The 16,013-nt window shown below is 39.3% G+C and overlaps 1 protein-coding gene across 1 annotated transcript in view; it reads left to right on the top strand.

The window, feature by feature from the left end:
* LOC138744047 (serine/threonine-protein kinase BRSK2) overlaps window positions 1-16,013 on the top strand; it is a 783,696-nt gene that overhangs the window by 452,928 nt on the left and 314,755 nt on the right. The window lies entirely within an intron of this gene.

Raw genomic sequence — 16,013 nt, 5'->3', positions numbered from 1 at the left:
TGATGGAAGAGGAGAAGGAAGATTTTGCAACAACATTTTGTGAGACCTTAACTATTTTCAATACAAGTAGACTACTGGTTACTCTTTGTTTGACTAGTAATTATAACCTCAAAATTTGATTGAATTTGTCAAATTCGATTTTGCTTTCAAAAGTTCATGTCTTCGCTGCATGATCAGTTAGTAGATTGTTTTAGCTTAATGGATAATGTAAGACTCACCAGTAATTTCCCTGCTCTTGATGTCTGGTTGATGGGACTATCTTTCCCAATTTTCTTTACACCTATTTTGAATAGTAGATTGTTGCCTTCTAATCTGTGAGAAGTATGTCATAATTTGAAATCCATTTCTATTTGCTGTTTTTGTTTTACTCTCATGATGTCACATTGCATCTTAAGGATGTGCATGTGTATGTTCATTTGAAGAATATTACTTAATGCTAATATTACAGGTGACTGTTTAGTTATGAGCAAGTTGTGTGTGAGAGAGGTGGGGTAGGAAGTTGGTGAATGCAGATTTGTGAAAGTGATCAGCATTTCAAGTTATGTTTGGTGTATTATTCAGGCATCGTTCTAAACCAGTGTTTTTCAAACTACCCCCCCCCCCAAAAAAATTATATTCCACTGAAGCAATCCCTATGCCATAAGCACTCTGTGGTTAGTAAGGATTTCTTAAGGTGGTACGTGAGTGGAAAGAAAAAGTTTGAAAACCACTGTTTTAATCATACCTAATTGATTTCATAACTCCAAAGGAAATGCCAATGACAATTTTTCTCATGCAAAGTATTTTGTCAACAATTGGTTCTAGAGCTTTGGTTCTCAACCTTCCCTTCCCACTCACATACCACCTTAAGCATTCTCTTCCTGACCACAGAGCACTTATGGTATAGAGATTGTTTAAGGTGGAATGTGAGTTTGGTGGAGGGGGGTGGGGGCAGTTTGAAAAACACTGTTCTAAACTGATCCAAATGGTGTCACTCTATTGCTATCCTTCAGCATTTTGTGCAATTGTTCTAATTCCAGTTCACTGTTGGGTGAATTTGTGTTTTAATCATTCTGTAAAAACTCTTATTTGGAGACATCTTCCTAAAGGTAACATCAACTTTAGTTTTTGACACTTGTACTCATCAATTTCTTTTTGAATCATTAGACCATGGTTGCCAATTGTCTGTTTTTGAGAGGATTTCATTTTTTTCTGGCATTCAGTCATTTGGATTGATTTGTACCTACAGGTCCTGTTCCTTGGTAGCTCTAGTTATCACCTGTAGTTCACCTCTGCACACAATTGCCTGAAGCTGACCTCTTCCAGGTAACTTTCAGACTTCCAGGCCAGAGCTCCAAAGATTACATATTGGCACAACCTATTACCCCTCTTAAGGGTGGGCAATGTTAATTTTTTTTTCTGGTCTGGGTATTGCTGGTAAGCCGGCAATGATTACCCATCTATCAGCCACACAAAATAAAGGGGATGAGGATAGGTTGACAATTTTAAGAGGAACCAAGAAAAAAAGCTATGATGAATAAAGCCATTGGCATTGTAGGGGAAATATTTCGATTGAGAGGAAACTCCATGTTCAGGTTGTCCCTGTCAAGTTCTTCCATCCAAGGGACTTCTGACAAACATTATTGACTGATTTATGCAAACTGCATATCGAGCATTTTAAATACATTAACATTTCAGTAATCAGTTCTAATTGTAGATGGTGAACAGTTTTCATTGCTCATAGGAAGTTAATTTCTATTGAAGCTCTGTCTTCAGGAATTTTCAAACATCTGTTGGTGAATGCAATTCTTTGTCGGGGTTGTGGACTGCAGCCCAAAATGCTATTTTTGAAGTAATGTTAAAATCAGATTTGATAAAAGGCATTGCATTTATTTGTTTCCCTCAAGCAAGGGCCTGAATGAAGCATTTTATACAGCTCTATTTCCTCATTGTCAACTTACTGAAAACATTGCTTTTGTCATAGCTGCTTTCTGTATCTTCTGACATTGTTTGCTTCAAGTTCTGTAGATTTGTCTCTTTGCTCTCAGTTCCTTTCAGATTTGGAGCTTACATGTTATCACATAGGATGGATGATGTAGTTGTCACGTGGAAAAGAAATACAAGTATGTGGTAATTTTGTAGCAAATATATGCAAGGAAACATTTTTTAAAAAAGTTTCTTTGCATTCTTACTTTTTTTAAGTATTTATTTCAGAATTAGGATGGCTTGGTTCTTGTTCAAATAAAATAATTTTATGGAGAAATTTGTTATCCGCAAAGAGGTAATGCTGTGGTTGATTTCCCACTAATTTTTTTAACTTCACATTGCCATCATAAAGTGAATGTGGGGTTTATGGTTTATAACTGATCACCCATTCCCTTCACATTTACTATGGTGGTTTGATGTTTCAAACCAATTATTTTATTGGTTTGAGTTGATATTAACTTAACAAGTTAATGTCTGAGCTGTGGTTTCCATGCCTCAATGAATAGAGTTTTAAAAAGCTTATATTCTGTCTTACTTGCTATTCTTATTAATATTTTTATCAGGTAGCAAAGATTTTTGTAATTATATAAAACAGAAAAGGTCACTAAACCTTGGAAAATGAGAAGGGAGAATTAATAGTGGATAATGTGGGAATGGCCAAGGCTTAGAAAGATAATTTTGTGTCGGTATTCAAGGCGGAAGGCAGGTCTAACATGCCAAAAAGAGATGTTATGGATGTGAAGGGAGGAGCTCATTGCAATCACTGTTACTAAAGAAGTAGTGCTGAGCTACTGGAGTCTAAAGTTAGATAAGTTTCCAGGTCCTGATGAAATGCCTCCGAGAGTATTGAAAGAAATAACGGAAGTTATAATAGTCATTTGTGATCATTTATGAATATTCTCTGAACTCTAGGCTTTTTTCTAGCAGATTGGAATACAGCAAACATGTTTAAAGAAAGGATGTAGACAAAACATAGACCAGTTAGCTTAACTTCTTTAGTTGGAAAAATATTTGAAGCTATCATTGTAGAAGAAATACTGAGACATCTGGATAGAAATTGTTTTGTAAAGCAGACACAATATGGATTCAAGAAGAATGGGTCTGCTTGACAAATATCCTAAATATGTTGAGGATATAATGAGCACAGTGGATAGAGGGAAGCAGGTGGATGTTGTATACGGGTATATCCCACTTTACAAAACAGATAGGTTCCTATGAAAGCTTTCGTAAGCGGTGTAAAGCGACGACTATTGGAGGCTATTTTCGGAAAAGCGAAAACCATTCAAATACTTACGTAAAATTGAACATGGCTTTCTTAGTAAAAGTGAATTTTCATAATTTGAGTATTCATAAAGTGGGGTATGCTTGTACTAGGATTTCCAAGTTTGATAAGGTGCTACATAAATGATTTATCAATGGGATAGAGAAGCATGGAGTTGGGAGTAAGGTCAGAGGATTTGTTAACCACCTGATCCACCTGGAGAAAGATGTTTCATATGCCAGGCCACTGTACATTGACTTCAGCTCAGCATTTAATTTGATCATACCCGAGTGGCTTGTGGAGAAACTGTCCTCGCTGGGACTCCACGCCACTCTTGCTAACTGGATTCTGGACTTCCTAAGGGAAAGACCACAGTCTGTCTGGGTCAGCAGCAGAGGATCAAGTATTGTCACACTGAGCACTGATGCACCTCAGCCCACTCCTGTTCATGCTATTTACAATGCCAGATCCAGCTCAAACAGAGTCATCAAGACTCGACAATAGTTGGCCTCATCAGCAACAATGATGAGTTACACTACAGAGAAAAGGTGGAAAATCTTGTGATATGTTGCGAGAATAACAACCTAAGTGACAACATTGACAAGATATTGTGCATTTCAGGAGGACCAGGGATGACCACCCTCCACGACACATAGATAGCACTGTAGTGGAGAGCACCAAGTTTCTTGGAGTCCACTTATGAATTGATCTATCCTGGGCACACAACATCTCCTCCCTTGTCATGAAGGCACAACAGTGACTGTACTTCCTGAGAAGACTGAGGCAGGCAAAGTTACCTGTCAGCATCCTGTCAACTTTTGTATAACTCTTATAGAGTCTCCTGGTCGGATGCATCTCAGTGAGGTATGGTTGCTCTAGAAAAATGGACTGGAGGTCAATCAATCCACAGGACCATAAAAGCGGAAGAGAGGATCACTTGGATCTCCATCCCCTCCATTGATATGATCTACTGGATTGTTGTTTGAAGAGGGCTTGCAAAATCAGTGAAGACCCCTACCACCCTACATGCAGCATCTTCCAGCTACTCCCGAAAGGGATGCAGGATTATCAGAGAAGAAGCACCAGGCTGAGAAAGACTTTCTTCCCATGGGCAGTGAGATTGCTGAATGACTGATGAACTGCTCATACAAACCTTCCAAGACTACTATTTATTTAACAATATTTATTTATTTTCATATATATGTATATATGATGGAATATTTGGGAATATTTTGGGGAGATAAATTGGTAAAATTAGAGTAGGTTACATACACACATTTTAAAACAGATCTTATGTGAAATACTGAAGAATTCGTATTCAGTGACTACAGAAACTATGGAGAATGCTATGCACATTTCACAAGTAGGTGCTAATTGAAATGATGTCATGAAATGAATAGACCATTGTCTAGGAGGAATCAGGTCATCTGTGTTGGACATTTTTACAAGACTTCTAACCTCTGCAAAGTGCTCACTCAAAGGTCAATGAGACGTTTGTTTACCTAAAATTACAGATGGGAGCAGAAGACTAACTCCTATTGTTTGCTGGAGAAGGAAGGGGTTTTGCAAGTGAGAGAGAGAAGGACATGTGGCTGTGAGTTGGAATCTCGAAGTGAGAGAGAGAGAGAGAGAGAGAGAGAGAGTCATAGCGGAAACAAGCAGGAGAAGCTTGTTGGAACTGAAACAGAAGCTCCAGAGAGGTGGATGGCTGGAAGTGCTATCTGTCTGGCTTTTCTCTTGGAATAAAGGGAACAGAAAGGAACTCTGTGGTAGCCTGAAAGAAAGAGGTTATCATCTGGAGAACCCTGATGGGGCAAGTTTCATCAGCAAGACACTGAGGTGACTAATAGTGGTACCTCAGTTGTGGAAATACTGGAACAACAAATCTCTCTCTGCAAACCTACAAAGAACCTTCCTGAGCGGTAAACATTTACCTTTCGAGCACCAAAGCCTGGTGAACTTTATATATGTTAAATTCTGTGCACATTATAAGAATTGCTTGCAACCAGAGAACTTGGAAGAATAAGTGAAATTGAACTGTGAACCAAAGAACTTTTCTTAAATTTACACACACATTACATACACATGCGCTTAGAATTAGAAGGGAGTTAAGTTAGGTAGTTAAGTTAATAGTAATGTTAAAGTTTGATTCTGTTTTCATGTTTAAAGATAATTAAAAACAACTTTTGTTTTAGTAACCATTTGTCATGGTGAATATCTATTGCTGATGGATTTTGGGGTCCTTTGGGCTTGTAACAATATATGTATATTCTGCATATATATCATTCATCTCTGTGTTAGGTCTGGTTGTATGTTTGCATGTTTTTGTACCGAGGACCAGAGAACACTGTTTCGTTGGGTTCTACTTGTACAAACAGAAGATAATAAACTTGAACTTGAAGGCAGAGAATAGAGATAAATGAGTGCTTCTCTGGTTGACAATCAGGGGTGAGTGGAGTGCCTTTCGGTTCTGTATTAGTCCTGCAACTGTTCATGATGTACATTAACTGTTTGGAAAAGGGGTCCTTGATAAAAGATTTCAACTTGAAACATTGATTGATCATTTCTATTCCTGGATGCTGTCTGACCTGCTGTGTTCCTCCATCAATTTTTTTTGTCTGCTCAAGATTCCAGCATCTGCAGTTTTTGTGTTTCTCTGTGGAAAGAGAAGCTGTTAGCACTTTGGGTCAAAGACACTTGTCAGTTCTGAGATTAATACATCTCACTCGAACACTCCAAAAAATGATTTGTCTTGTTTAAAAAAAGGTTGATGAACGTTTAGTTGATCGTATAGAAGAATAACAAAACTAAATTACTACCAGAAAAGGTTGTTTGGATTTTTTATGACTCTTCTCAAAAATTTGTATTGCCAGAAGTCAGTGGAGCACACTGTGACACTATTTCCTGTGAATGTTAATGCTGAGGCTCGGCAAACTTTTGAGATTTGACTTGAAATGCGCAGGCTCTGTTGTAAAAGCTGTCCCTCCAGGCTAAAAAAGCGAAACTGAATCTGCTGTACCGCTGGAAAACCAAGCCAGGCAAATGAATCATGCCCCACATTGGCATGTACGAGAAGAACAGACTTTGGAGAGTAGAATTAAGATGTTCATCGTTAAATTTAGATTAAATGTGTATATTCACTGCCTGTGGCAACAGAAATTTGCATATTTTGAAGTTCATCATCTTTAATTTACCTGAATTACTTTGGCTGAAGTATTTTACTCATTCATCATCAGAAAAAAAAATGTTAACTTCTTCAGCTCGCTTCAGAGTACTCTTTTGCACAACATGCCCTTATATGTAATTTTCTTTTTGTCCTGATAGTTAATTGTCTGACCAAAGCTATTTTGAGGACACTTTTTTGACTGACAAGGTCAATTTCCCAACATGCCTTTTGAGCTTTTTTGATCGAGTGATGAAGGTTGTTCTGCTTGTAAATGTTAATTGGATAGCAAATGTCATCTGTACCTTGGGAACATGGTGCATTTTAAAATGTTAGTTGCCAGTAGCCTTACTTCATGTTCAATCTGTGCAGACAATTATACTCTTTTCATTGCCTTTGATTAGGAGACTTACTGCTGTCTTGCACAATACACTTGATGGGGTAGTTCACTCCTGCACGCCTGCATTGGGGCAGCGTTTTTGAATGATTAGCTTTAGTACAAAGGCATTGGTGAATGAATATCTTGATGCAGCGGCCATCAGCTGGCATGTAGCAATATAAGTTGTTGTAGAACTCCCTCTGGGGCTCCAGCGCATTGTACGAACAGTATATTCCGTCCCCTGTGAAATACACTACAGCTAAAAAGAAAATGAACAAAAAACAGTGAAGGAGAAAGACATAAACTGTTCTCATTTTTTCCAGTCGATGATGAATTTGTGCCCAGCAGGGTTGAAGGTTTTATGGGTAGTTCGAGTACAGCTGGGCACATGGCATTTTAAATATAGAAAGCAACATCTCGGTGGCATACTTTTGTGTGTCCCAGCACTTGTATTTGGAGTGTACAGTTCAATAGCTGGAAACTTAGATCAATTATGTACTGTACTAGGCTAGAAGCTTAATCATATGAAGAGAGAATGGCAGCAGAGATGGGAGGCACAAATGGTTGTGTGGTGGGTGAATAAACAAAATCATCTGGTCATTAACCACCTTTGTCATTGTCATATGTCAGCTGATTGTGCCCTTTCAAATTAATATTCCATTTTGGACTTTCCTAATTCAATGAATAACATTCTGAATAACCGCATGGCAGGTTATCTGTATGTGATTCAATGATTCAATCAAAGAAATTATTTTTGTGCCATTCCTCGCTAATATGTGCTTGCAGTAAGTGGTTCCAATAACATCTATAATGTGGAAAATACATTTTAAACTCAATGGACGGTTTGGTCCTTTCATTGGCCAATGAGCTAGACCAAAATCATAATACATGTCCTCAGACATCTTCCCCTTTTAATTACTTTATTTCAATAAGTTCCCTCATTTTCTAGACCGAACACACTAATAGCATCGTGAAGAAAGCACATCAGCGCCTCTACTTCTTCAGGAATTTGTATAGGCATAACATCGGAAACCCTGGCAAATTCCTGCAGATGTGTGGTGGAAAGTGTGCTGACTGGCTGCATCATGGTCTGATATGGGGTCATCAGTACCTCTGAGTGTAAAGCCCTGCAAAAGGTAGTGGACCCAGTCCAGGACATCACAGGCAAAACCCTCACCACTACTGAGAGCATCTACAGGCAATGCTGCCATCGGAGAGCAGTAGCATCATCAAGGATTCACACCACCCAGCACATGCTCTGTTCTCTTTGCTACCATTGGGAAAGAGGTATAGGTGCTACCAGATTTGCACCACCAGGTTCAGGAACAGCTGCTACCACTCCACCATCAGACTTCTCAACAGTAAACTCAATCAGAGACTCTACCTTTTACTCTTTATCATTTTTTTATTCACTGTATTGCACAGTCAGTTTGTTTGCATTTATTTATCTGTTTACATGTTTATGATATGTAGTTTTTTTTTAGACTACCAGTAAGTAGTAATTCTGCCATGCTTGCAGAAAAAAAAGAATCTTGGGGTTTTATGTGATGCCATGTATATATTTTGACAATAAATATGAAATCTGTATCTGCAGAGCATCAAATCAAACTCTAGACCAGTGGTTCACAACCTTTTTCTTTCCACTCACATACCACTTTTAAGTATTCCCTGTGCCATCAGTGCTCTGTGATTAGTAAGGGATTGCTTAAGGTGGTATGTGGGTGGAAAAAAAAATGTTGAAAACCACTGCTTTAATCATCCCTCATTGACTAATCCCTTAATAATCACAGAGCACCAATGGCATAGGGATTACTTAAAGTGAAAGGAAAAGGTTGAGAACCAATGCTCTAGACATATTCAGCAAGCATTGTGAGTGCTAAGAAGAGGGTGGTGATTCACAGCTGAATATGATGCAAGAATAATGCAAACAATGGAGATATTTTCAGGCTTACTGCTCATTCTGGAGAATACCTATTTGTAAAATCTCCTTGGAATAAGAAAATCAGTATGCAATATATAACTCAACAACAGGTCTTTTACCCCCCTTAATGCAATGTAAGATAATCTGCAGAGAGATCAGGAGGGGTCAGAGTTTTTTTCTTTTTTAAATAGTCCTTCAGGATTGAGGATTATTTACCTGCTGCAGTTTTCTGGTTTCATAAAAGTACAGAATTTAAAAAAAAATACTTTAATGGTTCGGTAGCAGATGATTCATATCCTTAACCATGTTAAACTGTACCAGAGAGAAAGATGTTAGTAACTGTATAATTACACTATAATGAATTCTCTGATGTGTCAGTGTAGCAAGTTGTAAATTGTGGCTCAGATAATAACACTCTGCAATGCTAAAGTAGGAGTTTACTTTAAAGTCTGCAGAGATCTCTAAGTGAATCGAGTGAACAGGTACTTCCATTTCTGATCAACTGGAGAAGCAGATATCGTTCTACAGAATCCACACAGCAGGTCTCCTGTCAGTCTGATGAGTACTCACAGTGCAATTGCCACAGACAGAAATACCCTGATCCCGTGCACACTGGGAGCCCACTTCAGAATGTTGATAGATCTGGAGAAGGCAACAGACTCCATGACCTTGATTCAGTGCCAAATATTTATATCACAGTAGGATTGCAGCAGATTTTCTCATTATTTTTAATCTGCAGTGCTGCCAATTTCCAAGAATAAAAGACGATAATGTGGTAGTTGTTTAAACCAAGCTGAACTCACTCTCTATTGCCTTAAACCAAAGCAAATTTCAGATTTAAAATGTAAGTGATGACATTGGTGGATGCATGATCTATTGGGATGAAAAAATTGACAGTAAAATTTTTGAATTTTGTAAGAACATATTTTAACTCAGTGGTTTTCAAACTGTCCCCTTAATTCACATTCTATTGAAGCAATCCCGATGTCATAAGTGTTCTGTGATTAGTCAGGGATTGCTTAAGGTGGTATATGAGTGGAAATAAAAAGATTTGAAAACCACTGTTTTAATTGTACCCAATTGACTCATTATGTGCATGGTTTCATAACTCCAAAATAAATGGCCAATGACAATTTTTCTCAAGCAAAATATTTCAGTAACAATTTGGACTAGAGTAGTGATTCTCAACCTTCCCTTCCCACTCACATACCACCTTAAGCAATCCCTGACTAATCACAGAGCACTTATAGCATAGGGATTACTTAAGGTGGAATGTGAGTTTAGGGGGGCAGTTTGAAAACCACTCTTTTAACTTCATTGTAATACAAATATGTTGCACATGATAGAACTTTAAAATATTTAGAATGCAATTCTGCTGCTTTATCATGGATGTTGGGAGTTGGTGCCTCTCGATAAGATCAAACAAGTCAGAAGCAGTTTAGGCAAAAGTCAGATACTTCCTATCAGAGTGGCTGAGGGACAGGACGTTTGAGCCTCATCTGATGTGAGTACAGGGTAGAAGCACTTGTTTTCTACTTTACATAATTGTTACAATGGTTATAAGTGTTGGATGCTCATGCAGGACCAGGCAGTACTTCTAAATGTGAATTCTTTTGGTGTAAGATTATTATAAAACCGTAATGAATAAGGGCAGTTCAATGTGAGCAAACTAAATGTGCTAGATGACATCTGATCTCATACAATCAATTTTCATGATCAGCTGAATGACAGCGCTCAATATCACTGGTAGTCTGCAGAAGATTGCAATGTGAAGTTAGATGTTAAGTAATTAAACTAGTGCCTGAGTGTATTTATTCACCACAAAAGGCTCCTTTCATGTGTACTGGAATGTTGTGATGATCATGTGATCCTTACCAGTTAAAGAACAGAATCTCTTCTGCAAGGTTCATTAATTTTTCCCTTATTCCATTAATCTTATGCCAAAATGATTTGACTGTACAGATGTCATTGAGTGATGAGCGTGCAAATAATTCTGCAAGTCCTCCTGCTGCGTTATGTTTCTGAAATGCTGGCAGACTGACCTTTACCATTAACGCAAAGCATATTGGAGTGGAAATTCTTTCTCTGTTGTGAGAGCTAAGTGTGTGCTATAGTAGCACGTTCACATTGAACTCTGCTTCTGAAATTTGATCCCATTGATTTCAATCAGGCAGAACAGGAGGAGGAGGAGAGAGAAGGTCACGTTATGTTGAATAACTAATAGCATTTCCCGAGTATTCTCAGAATGAAAATCAAATTGGAATGTCGTTAAATATAAGTAGAAAGAAAACATGTAAAGTTCAAAGGCTTAGTCACAATTTAAAATAATAAATCAACTGAATTAAAATTTTTAAACTTCCACATTACAAACTACAATATTATTCCAAAAAGCTTATATCCAAACTTGTGACTTACGCTTGCAAACCACATTCATTGCAGAATCAAAGTGTTTGATAGTGGAAATTTCTGCTGTTTGTTAAAGATGTAAAGATTAACTGGTCCCAGACCACTTTTTGGGTCCAAAACCCTTCGGTTCTTCTTTTAATATCCAATGTAGTTTCCTGAAAATTAGTATAAATTCACAACTATAATAAGCAAAGCAAACATAACCTTGTGCTGTTGTTTAACAGTGATGCCCCACAGTTGTGGCTAAGATTGTGAATGACACAGCAGCCAGCTGTGTTTTGTTTCTTCTTGCCATTAAAATTGATAAATGGTGCAGTGTATTTGATTTATAACATTTAAGTGTGTTTCTACTTGGGGGTTGTACATAGAGGATTATAAATGTGGATTTCAATTCAAATCCTTGGTTTTAACATATTAGGTATTGTCCAGAGGAAAGCACTTTTGCTGACATACCCATGGGGTACATGTTACATTGAATGGTTTTGTTTTTAATCTTTGTTTTATAATACCTAATGCTTGTTACCACATTTTATGTGCAGGCAAGTTGACTTTCAGTTTTAATACTTTGGCCTAGAAGTTCTTCCTTATACTGTGCCTCTGTAATGTTTTGGAGATGTGGGGGGGCTGGTAGTCATGGTGGGGAGCTGGCTGATGGAGGACCTCAGTTTTCTTCAGGCTGACTTCCAGGCCAAACATTTTGGCAGTTTCCGCAAAGCAGGACGTCAAGCGCTGAAGAGCTGGCTCTGAATGGGCAACTAAAGCGGCATCATCTGCAAAGAGTAGTTCACGGACAAGTTTCTCTTGTGTTTTGGTGTGAGCTTGCAGGCGCCTCAGATTGAAGAGACTGCCATCCGTGCGGTACCGGATGTAAACAGCGTCTTCATTGTTGGGGTCTTTCATGGCTTGGTTCAGCATCATGCTGAAGAAGATTGAAAAGAGGTTTGGTGCGAGAACACAGCCTTGCTTCACGCCATTGTTAATGGAGAAGGGTTCAGAGAGCTCATTGCTGTATCTGACCCGACCTTGTTGGTTTTCGTGCAGTTGGATAATCATGTTGAGGAACTTTGGGGGACATCCGATGCGCTCTAGTATTTGCCAAAGCCCTTTCCTGCTCACGGTGTCGAAGGCTTTGGTGAGGTCAACAAAGGTGATGTAGAGTCCTTTGTTTTGTTCTCTGCACTTTTCTTGGAGCTGTCTGAGGGCAAAGACCATGTCAGTGGTTCCTCTGTTTGCGCGAAAGCCGCACTGTGATTCTGGGAGAATATTCTCGGCGACACTAGGTATTATTCTATTTAGTAGAATCCTAGCGAAGATTTTGCCTGCAATGGAGAGCAACGTGATTCCCCTGTAGTTTGAGCAGTCTGATTTCTCGCCTTTGTTTTTGTACAGGGTGATGATGGTGGCATCACGAAGATCCTGAGGCAGTTTACCTTGGTCCCAACAAAGCTTGAAAAACTCATGCAGGCACACAAAACTCAAAACGGTCAACCAGTTTACCTATCTCGGCTGCACCATTTCATCAGATGCAAGGATCGACAATGAGATAGACAACAGACTCGCCAAGGCAAATAGCGCCTTTGGAAGACTACACAAAAGAGTCTGGAAAAACAACCAACTGAAAAACCTCACAAAGATAAGCGTATACAGAGCCGTTGTCATACCCACACTCCTGTTCGGCTCCAAATCATGGGTCCTCTACCGGCACCACCTACGGCTACTAGAACGCTTCCACCAGCGTTGTCTCCACTCCATCCTCAACATCCATTGGAGCGCTCACACCCCTAACGTCGAGGTACTCGAGATGGCAGAGGTCGACAGCATCGAGTCCACGCTGCTGAAGATCCAGCTGCGCTGGATGGGTCACGTCTCCAGAATGGAGGACCATCGCCTTCCCAAGATCGTATTATATGGCGAGCTCTCCACTGGCCACCGTGACAGAGGTGCACCAAAGAAAAGATACAAGGACTGCCTAAAGAAATCTCTTGGTGCCTGCCACATTGACCACCGCCAGTGGGCTGATAACGCCTCAAACCGTGCATCTTGGCGCCTCACAGTTTGGCGGGCAGCAGCCTCCTTTGAAGAAGACCGCAGAGCCCACCTCACTGACAAAAGGCAAAGGAGGAAAAACCCAACACCCAACCCCAACCAACCAATTTTCCCTTGCAACCGCTGCAATCGTGTCTGCCTGTCCCGCATCGGACTGGTCAGCCACAAACGAGCCTGCAGCTGACGTGGACTTTTTTACCCCCTCCATAAATCTTCGTCCGCGAAGCCAAGCCAAAGAAAGAAAGTAATGTTTTGGATGAAGACACTTTTTTTTCTGTTATTTGCCTCTGTGCTCCACCATTTTAAATTTGTAATCAAAAATTCATGTGATTAAAGTGCACATCCCAGATTTTACTCAAAGGTATTGTGTACATTTTGTTTTGACCATGTTGATATTAAAGCACTTTTTGACATAGTCCCCTCATTTCAAGACACCATAATATTTGGGACATAGGAATGGTGTGTATATTAAAGTAGACATGTTTAGTACTTTGTTGCATATCCCTTGCAAGCAATGACTGCTTGAAGTCTGTGATTCATAGACATCACCAGGTGCTGAGTATTTTCACTGGTCAGGCCTCTGTTGCCACCTTCAGCTCCTGCTTATTTCGGGGGCTTGTCCCCTTCAGTTTTCTCTTCAGCATATGGAAGGCATGCTCAATTGGATTTAGATTGGTGACTGACTTGACATTCAAAAACTTTCCAGTTTTTAGCTTTGGAAAAACTCCTTTGCTGCTTTAGCAGTTTGTTTGGGATCATTGTCCTGCTGTAGGCTGAAGTGCCATCCAATGACTTTGGAGGCATTTGCTCAAACTTGAGCAGGTAAGTTGTTTTTATGCATCTCAGAATTCATTTTGCTGCTGCCACCAGTATTTACTTAATCATTGAAGACAAATATGCCATTACCTTTGGCAGCCATACATGACCAGGCCATAACACCCCCACTGCCATGTTTCACAGATGATGTGGTATGCTTTGGATCATGGGCAGTTCCTTTACTTTGCTCATGCCATCACTCTGATGCAGGTTAATATGGGACTCATCTGTCCACAAGACCTTTTTCCAGAGTTCTGCAAGCTCTTCTAAATACTTCTTGGCAAACAGTTATCTGGCCATCCGGTTTCTGTAGCTAACTATTAGTTTGCATGTTGCAGAGTAGCCTCTGTATTTCTGCTCATGAAGTCTTCTGTGAACAGTCATTATTGACAGGTCCACACCTGCCTCCTGTTGAATGTTTCTGATCTATCAGACAGGTACAGTATTTGAAGATTTTTCTTCATAATGATGAGAATTCTTCTGTCATCACACTGGAGGTCTTCCTTGGCCTATCAGTCTCTTTGTGCATACTGACCTCACCAGTACAGTCTTCTTAATAATGTTTCCAGCAGTTGATTTTGATAATCCTAAGGTTTGGGTAAGATCTCTTACTGTTCTATTCTTATTTTTCAGCCTCATAATGGCTTCTTTGACTCTCACTGGCACAACTCTGGTCATCATATTGAAAAATGGCAACTACAGATTCCAAATGTGATCAAAAGCTTAGAAGCATGCCTAGCTCTCTTATAGCTGCATTAATGAAGCAACTAAACATACCTGAATACTCACAAACATCTGTGAAGCCAAATATACCAAATATTATGGTGCCCTGAAATGGAGAACTGATTTATAAGAAGTCAAACCAAAATGTGTATAAATAACCTTGAATAACCTGGAATGTGCACTTTAATTACATGTGAATTGTTTGATTACAAATTTAAAAAATGTATTTTCTCCCAAACATTATGGAGAGCACTGTAGCACCAAAAAGAATGATTGTGTATTTCTGAAAATCATTTTAACCCCAAATGGGGCATAATTGTTCCAATTTTGGGGCATTAGATCCCATACAAAATTCAACTGATTTTCTGGAAGAATTTCGGTTTACCCCAACACCATTTTCCTAATTTAAATCTCCTCCAACATTCACCTTTAGCATCATTTTCAACCTCACTTGTTTGAAAAATAATGAGTTGCTTCCAGAACAATAGTGTCCTACAATGCAATTTTTCCTGAAGCCATATTATTTAAAAGGCTCAAAATTTATTCTTTGCACTAATGACCAATGTGACGTCCTTCAATTGCAAATACAGACAATTTGTTGCTGCCTTGACTGCTCTGCCCATCAAAGATCTTGGCCCATCTTGATTTCTTAGCTTCTGGATAATTCTAGGTTACTAATATTGATCGGTGCCATATCTCACATTTTGGTGCTTCATGCAGCATTATTAAGCTCATCCAAACATCTTGTTAAAGGTATTCTAAAGGTGGTTAATGAGATTGACACATCCAGCATATTATTCCTAGCATGTGTCCCTATAACTGCCGGCTAATGAGATCACATCCGTGAAGCTAACTGAGAGCAACTCTGAGTAGGGGCAACTTTTGAGAAGGCAGTGGAGAGCCACTTTGTTGAACCAGTGCATTCCTTTTAGTCACCTGTTTAATTGTCTATTGGAGAGTGGGTATAGAGATTTACCTGCATTGCAGACTTCCCCGAGTCCAGGCATTCATAGAATGTGTTCATGTGTTACTCCTGACAGCCTGTGGCCAAGAGCGTGTAATTATCACCATGAAGGAACATGTTGCTGTAAATATTGTTCTTTATCAGCCTGTCCACATCTATCTAATTATCTTAGAGTGTTACCTCTATCGTTCATTACAGACTCCATCCCTTAAGCCTCCACTCAATTCACTAGCTTCATTAGTGCATGTCCATTTGTCCATTTCTAATTGCTCTTGACAAAATGGTTGCTGCGAGGGTGGGTAATGACATTGATGGGTATTCTAAAGGTGGGTAATGACATTGGTGGGTTTTCTAAAGGTGGGCAATGAC

This window comes from Narcine bancroftii, chromosome 1, assembly GCF_036971445.1.
Source record: "Narcine bancroftii isolate sNarBan1 chromosome 1, sNarBan1.hap1, whole genome shotgun sequence".
NCBI classification, from domain to species: Eukaryota; Metazoa; Chordata; class Chondrichthyes; order Torpediniformes; family Narcinidae; genus Narcine; species Narcine bancroftii.
The sequence above is the reverse complement of the archived record's forward strand: the minus strand, read 5'-3'. Positions and strand labels throughout refer to the sequence as shown.